Consider the following 13,782-nt stretch of genomic DNA (forward strand, 5'->3'; position numbering starts at 1 on the left):
ACTTGTGGCCAGTTAAAAAAGCCAGAGTGACAGTTTACTGTTTTGTTTTCTGATTTAATTTTGCCCCCTTTTAATTTTTTTGCATTAATAGGCTCTATTTTTAAAACACATTTATGTGGATAGGAAAATCGAACAGGTAGACCTCAAAGACCGCCCACCGCATCTGCCTCCCACCCGCGGTCCCACTATTAGTAGCGTCTTCCTACCACCAGTGAACCGGGATCGACAGACTAGTAAAAGGCCACAGCTTCTTCTGAATTCCCTAAATCCCCCAGTGTTTTCCTTCGTTTTCTGTTCTGAGATCCCACCAGTAAATCGTATTATCTTGTCATAGCCTCTTAGGTTTGTCTTGGCTGTGGACGTTTCCCAGGATACCTAGCTTGGAATGGCCTTGACAGGTTTTTTTTTTTTTTTCTATTTATATTTTTAAAAGAATTTTTCTCATTTTATATACCAATCCCATTTCCCCCTCCCTCCTCTCCTCCCACTTCCCCCACCTTTCACCCACCCCACCTCCTATCCATTCCTCAGAGAGGGTAAGGCTTCCCGTGGGGAGTCAACAAAGTCTGACACATCACCTTGAGGCAGGACCATGATCCTCCCCCCTGTATCTAGGCTGAACATGATATCTCTGCTAAGAAAATGAGCTCCAAAAAAGTCAGTTCAAATACTAGGGATTAATCCTGGTCTCCCTGCCAGTGGTCCCACAGACCTAAGCCATACAGCTATCACCCACACCCCTTATATCAGTCCAGAGTCAGTGAGCTCCCACTAGCTCAGATCAGTTGTTTCTGTGGGTAACTCCATCATGGTCTTGACCCCATTGCTATTATTATCGCTCCTCCCTCTTTTTGACTGAACTCTGGGAGCTCGGCCCAGTGCTTATCTGTGGGTCTCTGCATCTGCTTCCATTGGTTGTTGGATGAAGGTTCTGTGATGACAACTAAGATGTTAGTCATCAATCTGATTATAGCGGAAGGCCAGTTCAGGTGTCCTCTTCACTATTGTTTAAGGTCTTATTTGGGGTCATCCTTGTGGGTTCCTGGGAATTTCCCCAGTGCCAGGTTTCTTGCTAGCTCCGTAATGGCTTCCTCAATCAATATATCTCTTTCCTTGCTGTTCCTCTCTGTTCTTCCCCTATTTCATCCATCCTGTTCCCTCATGGTCTCCTCCCTGCTTCCCTTCTCTCCTCCCTCACCTTTTGCCCCCCCGTACCCCCAGTTTTCTCAGGAGTTCTTGTCTATTTCCCCTTTTTAGAGGGATCCATGTATGTCTCTCTTAGGGTTCTCCTTGTTACCTAGCTTCTCTGTGGTCATGAATTATAGCCTGGTTATCCTTTGCTTTATGTCTAATATTCACTTGTGAGTGAGTACAGACTGTGTTTGTCTTTCTGGTTCTAGGTTACCTCACTCAGGATGGGTTTTTTATAGTTCTATCCATTTGTATGCTTATTTCAAGATACCATTTTTTTTTGCTTTGTTTTGTTTTGTTTAACCGCTGAGTACTCTGTTGTGTAAATGTACCACATTTTCTTTATCTATTCTTTGGTTAAAGGCATCTAGGTTGTTTTCAGGTTCTGGCTATTACAAAAATTGCTGCTATGAACATAGTCAAGCACATGTCCATGTGTATGATTAGGCATCCTTTGGGTATATGTCCAAGAGTGGTATTGCTGGGTCTTGAGGTAGATTGATTCCGAATTTTCTGAAAAACAATCATACTGATTTCCAAAATGGCTATACAAGTTTGCACTCCCTATCATTAGCTATCATTGGTATTTTTTGATATTAGCCATTCTGACAGGTGTAAGAATGTATCTCAGAGTAATTTGATTTGCATTTCTCTCGTGGCTAAGGACTTTGAACATTTCCTTAAGTGTCTTTCAGCCATTTGAGATTCTTCTCTTGAGAATTCTATTTAGATCTGTACTCCATTTTAATTGGATTATTTGGTATTTTGATATCTAGTTTCTTGAGTTCTTTATATATTTTATAGATCAGTCCTCTGTCTGAAGTAGGCTTGGTGAAGATCTTTTCCCATTCAGTTGGCTACCATTTCATCTTATTGTCTGTGTCCTTTGCCTTACAAAAGCTTCTCAGTTTCAGAAGGCCCCTTTTATTTATTGTTGCTCTCAGTGTCTGTGCTACTGGTGTTGGAAGTGTTCTCGTATGCCCATGCCTTAAAGGTTACTTACCACTCTCTCTTCTGTGAGGTTCAGTGTGGCTGAATTTATGTTGATGTCTTTCTTTGGTCCATTTGGACTTAAATTTTGTGCATGGGGATAGATATGGATCTATTTTCATTCTTCTACATGTTGACATCCAGTTTGTTCCAGCACCATTTGTTAAAGATGCTTTCTTTTTTCTACTGTATAAGTTTAGCTTCTTTATCAAAAATCAGGTGTTCATGGGTATTTGGATTAGTATCAGAGTCTTTGATTCAATCCCATTGGTTCACTTGTTTGTTTTTATGCCAATACCAAGCTGTTTTCATTACTGTAGCTCTATAATAGAACTTGATGTCAGGGATGGTGTTGTCTCCAGAAGTTCCTTTATTGTACAGGATTGTTTTGGCAATGCTGGGTATTTTGTTTTTCCATATGAAATTGAGTATTGCTCTTTTGAGGTCTGTGAAGAATTATATTGGGATTTTGGTGGGGATTGCATTGAATTTGTAGATTGCTTTTGCTAAAATTGCCATTTTATTATGTTGATCCTATCTATCCAAGAGCATAGGAGATCTTTCCATTTTCTGATATCTTCTTCAGTCTCTTTCTTCAAAGACTTAAAGTTCTTTTCATACAGATCTTTCACTTCTTTGGTTAGTGGTATCCCAAGATATTTTATGTTGTTTATGGCTATTGTAAAGGGTGATGTTTCTCTGATTTCTTTCTCATCTCTTTTATTGTTTGTATAAAGGAGGATTTTTTTTTTTTGCGTTGATCTTGTATCCTGCCACATTACTGAAGGTGTTTCTCAGATGTAGGAGTTCCCTGGTAGAATATTTGGTATCACTTATTACACTATCATAGTATCAGCAAATAGTGAAAGTTTTTGATCTCCTTTTGTTGTTTTATTGCTCTAAGTAGTCCTTAACAGTTTTGAAGGATGCATTAATGATGCATTGGGGGATTTCCCCTTCTATTGGATTATTTATTTCTTATCTATTGGCTACTGGGGATTGAACCCAGGGCTAATACCAGCACATACTGCCGGTGATGGCAAAACATAGCCCCTTCCACTTGCAGTTCCTGAGATGCAGGAAACAATTCCCTCCAGGCAATCCAGTGGCCGCTAAATGAGCGTGTTACTTGAGAGCCAAGGAGAAAACACCTACATGCCCTGAGGACTGCTTCTATGGCATCTGCATACGCATTTGGCAATGTTACAGATGATTCTGGTTATAGCAATATTGCTATATTGTACTTGTTCTTCCTGTTCTTTTTCTTCTTCCACACCAGTGGCTTCTGAAAGTATGGACGTGCTGTATGATAATATGAGTCTTCCTGATCTGACAGAGTGGGCAGGCATTGACACTGTAAAGCAGGTTATAGGAAAAAACCTGACTGATGAAAGAATTGGGGAAATTTGGGAAAATGCAAAAATTGTTTTTTACCTGATTATAAAACTTGGCAAAAGAATTATACTGAAACAGAAATTAACTTGGCTATGATGTTTTCTGAAGAACTAAGGGCTTTTAGGGCTGACTGCTTATGGCCTTGTAAATCAAAATTGGAATTGTGAAGAACAACAATGGGAAAGGTACAGCAATGGAGTAAAACCCAATGAACTATGCTTCTGTAAACTGCAAGTAGTTAGCCTCTTAGGTGAAAGCCTCAGAAGTTGTTTAATGATTAACTCAGCTAAGAATTAAGAATATAGTTGCTGGCTTGGGGCTTGGGAACTGGGAAAATGTCATAATGATGATGTTCTGATTTCAAAGAATCTTTATACTTCTTGTGAACTGTTTTGCCCAGGAAATGATTAACCTGTGGCAAGAAAACAGAATCATTTTCCTTGTGTAAATTTTACAAAAAACAGACTGAGGTTTGAAGCTCAGGGCAGAAGGAGGAGGAGAAGGGGGAGGAGGAGGAGGAGGAGGAGGAGAAGGAGGAGAAGAAGAAGAAAGAGAAGAAAGAAGGAGGAAGAGAAAAGAAGAAGAAGGAGAAGGAGGAGGAGGAAGGAGAAGAAGGAGAAGAGGAAGAAGAGGAAGAAGAAGAGGAAGCAGCTGTCCTGCAGCTGATAGCTTCAGCTTGCATCAGAATCCTGTGTTTGTGTACTCACTTCACCTTCCAGACATCCTGATTCGAGACCCACTTCTCTGCTGAGGCTGGTCCCTGGAAACATACCAATCCTCCAACAGGAAGCTAGGGGAAGTGTCTTGTGGGTTGTGCTGGTAGCTGGTTGGGAAAGCTGGAAAGCAGTCTAGAATGATGTTAAAACTGACACTGAAGCCTGCAGGGTACACTTACAAACAGAAGGCAGGCCTGAGGAGATTCCTCAGTAGGTAAAAGGCTTATTAGGACCTGAAATTGACCCCCAGAATCCACATAAAAAAGCCGGTGTGATTTGCACACTTGGAATGTCCGTACTTGGGACGGGAGGCAGGCAGGGCCCTGAGGTTCACTTCCTTCTTGGCTGCTCAAGGTCAGTGAGGGACCCTGGTGGGCAGTCCCTGAACAACAACACTTGAGGTGGTCCCTTGACTTTCACAGGCATGCACACCTAATTGTACATGCATGTGCACTTCCATATACATAAATATGCTCATGTACATGCATGTGTACACACACACACACACACACACACACACACACAAAACTAAAATCCACAAAAGACAGTAAAGATGTCAGAGAGCCATTTTTAACCTTTGACTTTGTGAAAATGTGACACCCGGCCTCCTCACTTGCCTGCAGTGGTTCATTTCTTGGGTCTTGGATGCATCAGGGATTCTGTAGGGTCCGGAGTCGTCAGGGCTCTTGGATCTTGTACCGTACGTACCTCCTGTACATCATGGAAAGGTTCACGAGTCGGGCGAGGGGCTGGAGATTGAAACACACATACACACACACACACACAGAGAGAGAGAGAGAGAGAGAGAGAGAGAGAGAGAGAGAGAGAGAGAGAGAGAGAGAGAGAGAGAGAGATACATACACAGGTCATCCTTGAAACAAGAATGCCCATCTTACTGTGTTCCAGGGCAGCTTATATAGGGTCTCCTTGACTAATGGTCATGCCCTAGCTCTCAGGATGTTTCAATTGCAAGCCCACCAGAAACCACCCCTCTGCCATCAGGAACTCATGAGGGTCTCATGCCCAGAGCAGCTGCAAGCACAGGAAAAAACAAGTTGTTTACTCCAGAAAATTCAAGGTCTTAGGGTCTGCAGTCCCTAACAGGATCTCTTTACATCAGACCCTGGTCAGGTTTCAGCGATGTGAGAGCACCTGGTCCTCTGACTTTCCTGTTTTCAGAAGTCCCGTTCTTGCTCATTGACCGACACGAGTGCTCGTCATTTGACTTCTGGGGCGTGGCAATCCCACAAAGTCGCTCTTCCGTGAACATGCACGTGGGGTGGAACTTAGATCCACAAAGCTGTGTTGTTTGTTAATTAACTGCTGAACCAAGGTGAAGAAACGACAGGCTATAATTGCTAGTGGCATAATTTATTTCCCCCAAAAGATGAACCTTCATTTTTCTATTAAGCAGTGCCTGTCACCACTGCATGACCTCATTGTAGTGAACCCAGGATACCTTCATCTTTTATGTATATTGATTACCCATAGAGTCAGCCCAGAAATTCCTTACAGAAGACTCCAAGGAAGTGACAGCCATTACAAAGTCCCATCCACCCACTAATTACTCTTTCTTAACGATTTTCAATTTGTTCTAACTTGTGTTTGAAACCCGACTTCCTAACTTTCAAAACGGAAGCCCTGACCCCACAAGCATTTCTTTATTCGATATGCTGACCTTTCTGCTTGTGATTTTAGTGTTAAACTGAAGAGCTGGTAATTGGTAGGAAAATATGTAAAAGGCTTTTAAATTTATGGGGTTTTCACAAAGTTTTGTAAAAGAAACTTCAAGAGAAAATTGGGTTCACTTCCTTGGAAAGTCATAAGCCACCAAAGCTTTGTCCTACACAGTGTTCTACGTTATCCATGAGAGTGAACTGAATTAAGAGAGCATTGACCATCTCTGTCTGCCCTTCATGTCTTGACATGGACCACAATCTGTAGAACAGCAGAACTCTGACTTATAAATCCTGAGTGTATGATTTGCCTTAGATTTGAGACACCAAAAACTAGGCAAGAGGAATTTTCTGGACCTGTGGACAAGCGTGGCTTCCCGCTAACATGGCAATCATATGACCTGTAACAGGTCAGCTGCATTGTTTGATGGATACCTCGCCTGTCACACAGCTCCGGACAGAGCCTTGGTTGGCTGCTCATTGATTCAATCCAACATTTCTTTGCTCACCTAGAATCTCATCAGGGCCTTTTTAGCCATTGTCTTCAGAACTGATAGGCTCATCATCCATCACCTTGTCAACCATCACATTTTAGGAGGGTAAGGAGGGGTAGTGTTCGCATTCCCAGTTATAGCTGGTTATGTGGAGCTCAGCGCTCATTCTCACACCCCTGTGCTCTGTTCTGGCACCATGCTGGCCTCATGATTAGGCGTTCTTTTAGTCAGTAGCTGTAAGACCCAGAGAATAGTTAAACATTGCTGATTGGTCTGCTCCCACTATTGCTACAGTAGGCAAAAAAAAAAAAGTCAGCTTAATTTTCCTTCCATGTGAGATAGGCAATGTGGGAGTTGATAGACATTTTTAGAATCATTGTCTCAGTCTGTGTATTTCAAAGACTATTCTCATATGTGTGCATGTGCATATGTGTATGACTTTTCATGTGTGTGCAGGTGCGCATGTGAGAGGATGTGTATACATGTGTAGGCATGAATGTGAAGACCAGATGACAATGCAAGTTGTTGTTGTGGGATATTATTTCAGTTATGTACAGATGTGCTGCTGTTTCACCTTGCCTGCCTAAGGCACCTGATTGATCTAATAAAAAGCTTAATGATTGCCGGGCAGTGGTGGTGCATGCCTTTAATCCCAGCACTCAGGAGGCAGAAGCAGGCTGATCTCTAGAGATCGAGGCCAGCCTGGTCTACAGAGTGAGTTCCAGGACACCTCCAAAGCTACAGAGAAACCCTGTCTCGAGAAATAAGACAAACAAACAAACAAAAAAGCTTAATGGTCAATAGTGAGGCTGTAGAGGGATAGGTGGGTCTGGCAGTAAAAGAATAAGTGAGAGGAGGGAGGGAGAGAGAGAGAGAGAGAGAGAGAGAGAGAGAGAGAGAGAGAGAGAGAGAGAGAGAGAGAGAGAGAGGTAGATACCCAGGGCCAGCCAGGCAGGCAGCCGACAGACAGACAAACAGACAGACAGACAGACAGACAGACAGACAGACAGACATGGAGTGGGACATAAAGGTAAAAGGCCCTGAGGTAAGATGTAGATAGAGAGAAACAGGATAAAATTAGTTAAAAAGAATTAGTTAAAAAGCTGTTGGCGGAGACTGTTCATTTGTTTCCTGGCTGCCCAGACTCGAAATAATCACACAAACTGTATTATAACACTGCTTGGCCTATTAAGTTATGATTCTTATTGGCTAGCTCTTACATCTTAAATTAACCCATTTCTATTAATCTGTGTATCACCACGTGGTTGTGGCCTACCAGTAAGGTTCCATTCTGCATCTGGCGTTTGTTTCTTGCAGCAGCTACATGGCTTCTGTCTTCACCTACTCTCTCGCTCCTCTGTCTGCTTGGAATTCTTGCCTTGCCCTATTCTGTGCTACAATAGGCCCAAAGCAGCTTCTTTATCAACCAATGGCATTCACAGCAGACAGAGGGGAATCCCACATCAAAGAGCAAGTAGGAGAAGCATAGGATAAGGCTAAGCAGTCACAACTAATAATAAGTCTCCATGTTATGATTTGGGAGCTGGCTGGTGGCCCAAAAGAAAGCTACTACAGACCACAGCAACTCTTATAAAAGAAACATTTAAATGAGGCTAGCTTACAGTTTCAGAGGTTTAGTCCATTTATCATGGGGGCAAACATGGCAGCATGCAGGCAGACATGGTACTGGAGAAGGAGCTGAGGGTTCTCCTTGATCCGAAGGCAGTGGCAGCAGGAGACTGTGACACCAGCCCTACCTTCAGCATAAGGAAGACCCTAAAACCTGCTTCCACAGTGACACACTTCCTTTAACAAGGTCACACCTCTTAGTAGAGCCATTCCCTATGGGTGAAGCATTCAAACATGAGTCCATGGGGGTTATTCAAACCACCGCAGGTGTCTTTGCTCTTTTATTTGATTAATTCTGAACACCGTGTATTTGGAGACTCAATCACATCAGACTCATTCAGCCTGCTCCACGTCTGAAAACAGCACACTGCTGTTTTTAACCTTTAGAAGATTTAGTAGACTTCGTGGTGCAGTTTGTTTGCTTGTTTTAATTTGCAGACAAACATTCTCTCCCAGTCCTTTCCCCTCCCCCCAAAGAGGGAGAAAATTTCAGGGCCACGCTGCAGTCTCGGGACCAAAGGCCAACACGGATTATTTGTCAATGCCACACAAGTGCTAACCACCAATCCCTGGGCCTTCCACCTCTGGTCACTCTCTGGATCTGTCTTGACATTTCTGTCTTCTGACTTCAAGCACACCCCATGGACTCGCAGGTGCTGTTTAGACCGGATGAATTTTCAGACCACAGTGGTTCAGTGTTTGCTGTCATCATCACACATAGCATTGAAAATTTGCCCAGGCGCGTGTGTGAAACCTACAGATGCCAGTCTGTAAACCCTCTAAATGACAGGCTTCTCATTCTTCAGACAGTAATAACCTGAAGGACATCAAGCAGGGGCTTGGCCTTTTCCCAGCAGAGCTCTCTGCCCTGCCTTTGGCTTCCTTTGTTTTTCCAGCTTAGCCCAGATGGATCAGCTTGTTTTTATTGCTGTTTCAGTACACAGGACCTTTCCAGAAACTCAACGGCCCAGCCCAGCCCTTTCTTTTGCTTCTGAATTCAAACACGTTTTCCCCAAACAGCTCCAGGAATTGGCCAAATCCTGTCAGTCACAGTGACACAGCTGCCTGTCAGGTCGCTTTAGTGTAGGACATGAGAGTTACGTGAGCTTGTGTGAAGGTCAGAGGACAGCTTGTGGGAGTGGGCTCTCTCACCTTGTGGATTCTAGGGATCGAATTCAGGTCAGCAGGCTCGCCAAGAATGCCTTCACCCGCTAAGCCACCTCACATGCACACCCACAAAGCTTTTTGAGACAGTCTTACCGTGTAGTCCCGACTAGCCTCAAACTCACAATAATCCTCCGGCCTGAGCCTCCTAAGTGTTGGGATTATAGGCACGTGCCACCATGCTGAACATCTGGTTTTCATCAGGGTGAGACATCATGGGGGCGTGGGTAGATGCTTGTCAAGTTAATGTGTGCACACACTATTCCTATAGTGGGAGTGGGTGTGGTGGAGATGCACAGGCATGGCTCTGTAGATAAAGAAAATACTGAAAGTCGTCCAAAGCTGTGCAAAGCTAACACACATCTGTTCTGCCATGAATCTTAAACGTGATAGGTTTTTCTCAACCCATGACAACCAAGGAATACTGAGGTTGAGTCGAGCCAATTGGCTGGATTTATGTAAGGGAAACAGGGAATCTAAATGTTGGGCTGAGGAGATAGTCTGGTCAATAAAATTCTTACTGTGCAAGTCTCATGACATGAATTCAATCCCCAGTGTCCGTGTGAAAAAATTAGGTGTAGTAGCATGTTCCTGTAGCGCTGTGTCAGGAAGACAGTCGCGAGAGCCCCAGCCTAGCCTCACTGTTGAGCCCCATGACATGTAGTGGTTACTGTCAGCTCAACAACTTGATGGGTGTTAGAATCACCTAGGAGACGGGCCTCTAGGGAAGCTCATGTGGGACTCTTTTGATTATGCTAAGTGAGGTGGGAGGACCCACTCATATGGGTGGCACCATTCCCTTGCTGAAATTCTTAACTGTGTAAAAAGAGAAAGGGAAGTGAGCCATGGCCCTGCGTTCCTCTCCCTGTGTTTCAGAGTGTTGATGGGATGGAACCAGGTGCTTGACGTTCTTGTGGCCTTGGCATCTCTGCCACGCTTCACTGTGCCCCTGAACTGTGGGCCACAATAAACACTGTCTCCTTTAGTTGTGTTTACCAGAGTTCTTTATCACAGCAACAGGAAGAGAAACTAAGAAAGTTTCTTCCAGGCCAACAAGAGACCCTATCTCAAAAATAATGCAGATGGCATCAGAGGAATGATGCCCAAGGCTGCCTTCTCAGCTGCACGCACACACATACACACACAGGGCATAGTGTGCTAAGATGCCATTCAAGAAGCAGACCTCTGTTGCCAAGCCACACCCAGCTTCTGGCACATTCATGATGCAGTAAGGCGATGTACATCAAAGGCGAAAGCAGGCTGGGGTCGTGCGGAGTGGATGGGCAGAGGCTCGGCAACCCTGTGCATCTCTCCATGAGCCTCTTTTCGAAGGTTCAGTGAATCTGCTCATGCCAACAAGCACAGATGGAACTGCAGGATGATGGGCACTGGGTTGGCGCTCACTCTGCAAGGTGCCCTTTAGAGCAGCAGCATCTCACAGCCCATAGGGTCAGTGACCTCAACAAAGAAGGGTTTGAGTTTTAGGTGAAAAATTCAGACAGTTTGAAGAAATAACCAGAGTACAGGGAGGTCCAGAGTTTTGTTTTGATTTTTTTAAATTTCAAATTATTATTTAAATTTTTTACTCTGAAACGTTAAAAATTCTGTCATACTCCTCAAATGGATCAATTTCATAATTATTCCAAATAATCATTGCATTTTGCATTTGAAAGAATTCCCTGTAGCACAAGCAATAGAAACTCAGAGATAAATATTGGGGTTCAACCTGAAAATCAGAAAAGCAAAGCAGCTGGGCGATGGTGGCGCACGCCTTTAATCCCAGCACTTGGGAGGCAGAGGCAGGCGGATCTCTGTGAGTTCGAGACCAGCCTGGTCTACAAGAGCTAGTTCCAGGACAGGCTCTAAAGCCACAGAGAAACCCTGTCTCGAAAACCCAAAAAAAAAAAAAAAAAAAGAAAGAAAAGAAAAGCAGCCAGCCACTTGCTCTTATGGCTACCTCAAACTAAAATGGTAATCCTGCCTCCATGAATCTTCAGAATGAGACTGAGTGTGAGAGCTGTCTCCTCCCATTTTATATTCCTCTCTAGTGCTGAGATTAAAGGTGTGCACCACCATCCAGCCTCGATGGCTAACTAGTGTTACCGCTGGGATTAAAGGTGTGTGCAACCACTGCCTGGCCTATAGGGTTGACTAGTGTGGCTGCTTTGCACTGACCTTCAGGCAAGCTTTATTTATGAAAAACAGAAATAATATACCACTATATTTTCCCTTTTTGTCTAAAATAAAAAGGAAGGCTATAATTAATACAAGAAAACTATATACAATAACTATACAATATATACAGGCAATAAATACATCAACAATGTCCAGTCCATTTGCATTTGAGAAATGACTATCTAGTCTTCAACTCCCTCAGAGACCCGAGAAGCAAATAATATTAACTGATTATGATTAATTAACTAATTAAGCAGTAAGTACAAGCAAGCGACTTCCAAAAATTATGAGAAATGGCAGAAACAGTTGACTTCCTGGACAGTCACCCAAAGTTCCTCTGCAATGTTGGGGCATCCATCTTCAGCCTACAGGCCTAGATTGTCTGACAGACTTTTCTATGAAGCATGGTTTTTGAAGCAATGTCCTTCAAACATATGTATGTATGTATGTATATATATATATATATATATATATATATATATATATATTATACCTTTTAAAAAGCTATTAAAGAGCCAATATAAAACCAATATAAAACCAAAGAAATATGAGATTAGTAGCAATAAAATAATCCTTAAATATTTGTTTTTGTTCTGTTCCATATCAGGTGGCTTTTCTGACATGAGACAGAGATTTTTGGATTTCACTTTAGTAAGCATGCTTGGGTTTAGAGGAGGACAGAGCCACACTCCAACTAAAGCCAGCTTTAATCTTTAATTAGACTGGTACTACAAAAAGACCATTTGCATTATATGTCTGTAGAGAATAGCAGAAACAAACATTTGGGAAGATTTATAAAATTTTATCCTGTTGGAAATGTTATATACCAATAGGCCAATTTACTCTTTTTCTTGAGACTTTTTTTCCTGGATGATTTGGGTTTTTTTTTTTATTGTTGTTGTTGTTGTACAGATGTCTCATTTGTCCAGTGTTCTTCAGATTCTTTAGCTGGGTTCTTTTATTCTCCTGAAAAGACAAAATCAAAAGCCTTCCCCAACCCTAATTTTGAAGAGATTCTCTTTTGGCAAGTTATATGTGATCAAATTAGAAGCATTTGATAGTTTTATAGATTAGTTTAGATTAAATGGCCATGGTTCTTAATGGACTATCATCTCTTCTAATTAAGGTGTGTCTTTTTTTCAAACAGAATTTTTTATCAGTTTTGATGGTATCCATAGCTTTTCTTCTCCTGTAGAAACATAACATGTCCTGGTTTCCATTCTGAGGAAATGCGTCTTTTTTTATTTTTGGTTTTTCGAGACAGCGTTTCTCTGTAGCTTAAGAGCCTATCCTGGAACTTCCTCTGTAGACCAGGCTGGCCTCGAACTTACAGAGATCCATCTGCCTCTGCCTCCTGAGTGTTGGATTAAAGACGTGTGCCACCATCACCCAGCAGTCAGTAAATCTTTAAAGTATATCAGATGATTTCATTCTGTAGTTTTTCTACTATCCAATGTCTCTCCACAGCTGTTGTTTCTTTCTCGTTAGCGTTTAGAAAATACCAAGTTAATAAAGCATTATGCAATCTATTTCTGGGATCTTTATCATCCCTTTCTGTTTGTTTAACATATCCTTTATGGTTCATTTTGATCTTTTTATAACTGCCTGCCCTGTAGGATTGTGTGGTATACCTGTAATATGTTTTATATTATAAAAATCAAAAAAGTTTCATATTACAAGAGACATATGCTGGACCATTGTCTGTCTTTATTTGTGCAGGTATATACATGATGGTCATAACTTGTAGCAAATGTGTGATTACTGAATCAGCCTTTTCTGAACCCAAAGCAGTTGCCCATTGAAAACCTGAATATATATCAATAGTGTGGTGTACATATTTTAGTTTTCCAAATTCTACAAAATTGAACACATCCATCTGTCAGATTTCATTCCTTGGAGTACACTTTGGGTTACTTCCTGTAGGTAGTTGTATTTGATTTTATAAAGAACAAGTAGGACATTTTCTTATAATTTCCTTGACATTTCACATGATGAAAAAGGGTTTTTTAAACCTTTGTTTTGTCATGATGTTTTTTATGGAATTCTGAGGCATTCAGTACATTTTCAATCAATACTTGATGGATTTCTGTAGATGGAACGGCGGGCAGCGTCCCACCACCTGGCTGTCTTTACCCAAAATAATTACACGGAAACTGTATTCTTTTAAACACTGCCTGGCCCACTAGTTTCAGCCTCTTGTTAGTTAATTAACCCATATTTAGTAATCCCGGTAGCACCACGAGGTGGTTGCTTACCAGGAGAGATCTTAACCTGTGTCTATCTTGGAGAGGAGAAGCATGGCGACTCACTATGGCAACTGCCTGAAGCGTCTGCCCAACTCTGCTTCCTTTC

At 42.3% G+C, this 13,782-nt stretch overlaps 1 protein-coding gene across 1 annotated transcript in view; it reads left to right on the top strand.

Moving 5' to 3' along the window:
• Tbc1d9 (TBC1 domain family member 9) overlaps positions 1–13,782 on the top strand; it is a 114,962-nt gene that overhangs the window by 46,769 nt on the left and 54,411 nt on the right. The gene's annotated exons all lie outside the window — the stretch shown is intronic.

The sequence above is a fragment of the Arvicola amphibius genome, chromosome 15, assembly GCF_903992535.2.
Source record: "Arvicola amphibius chromosome 15, mArvAmp1.2, whole genome shotgun sequence".
In the NCBI taxonomy this organism is placed as follows: domain Eukaryota; kingdom Metazoa; phylum Chordata; class Mammalia; order Rodentia; family Cricetidae; genus Arvicola; species Arvicola amphibius.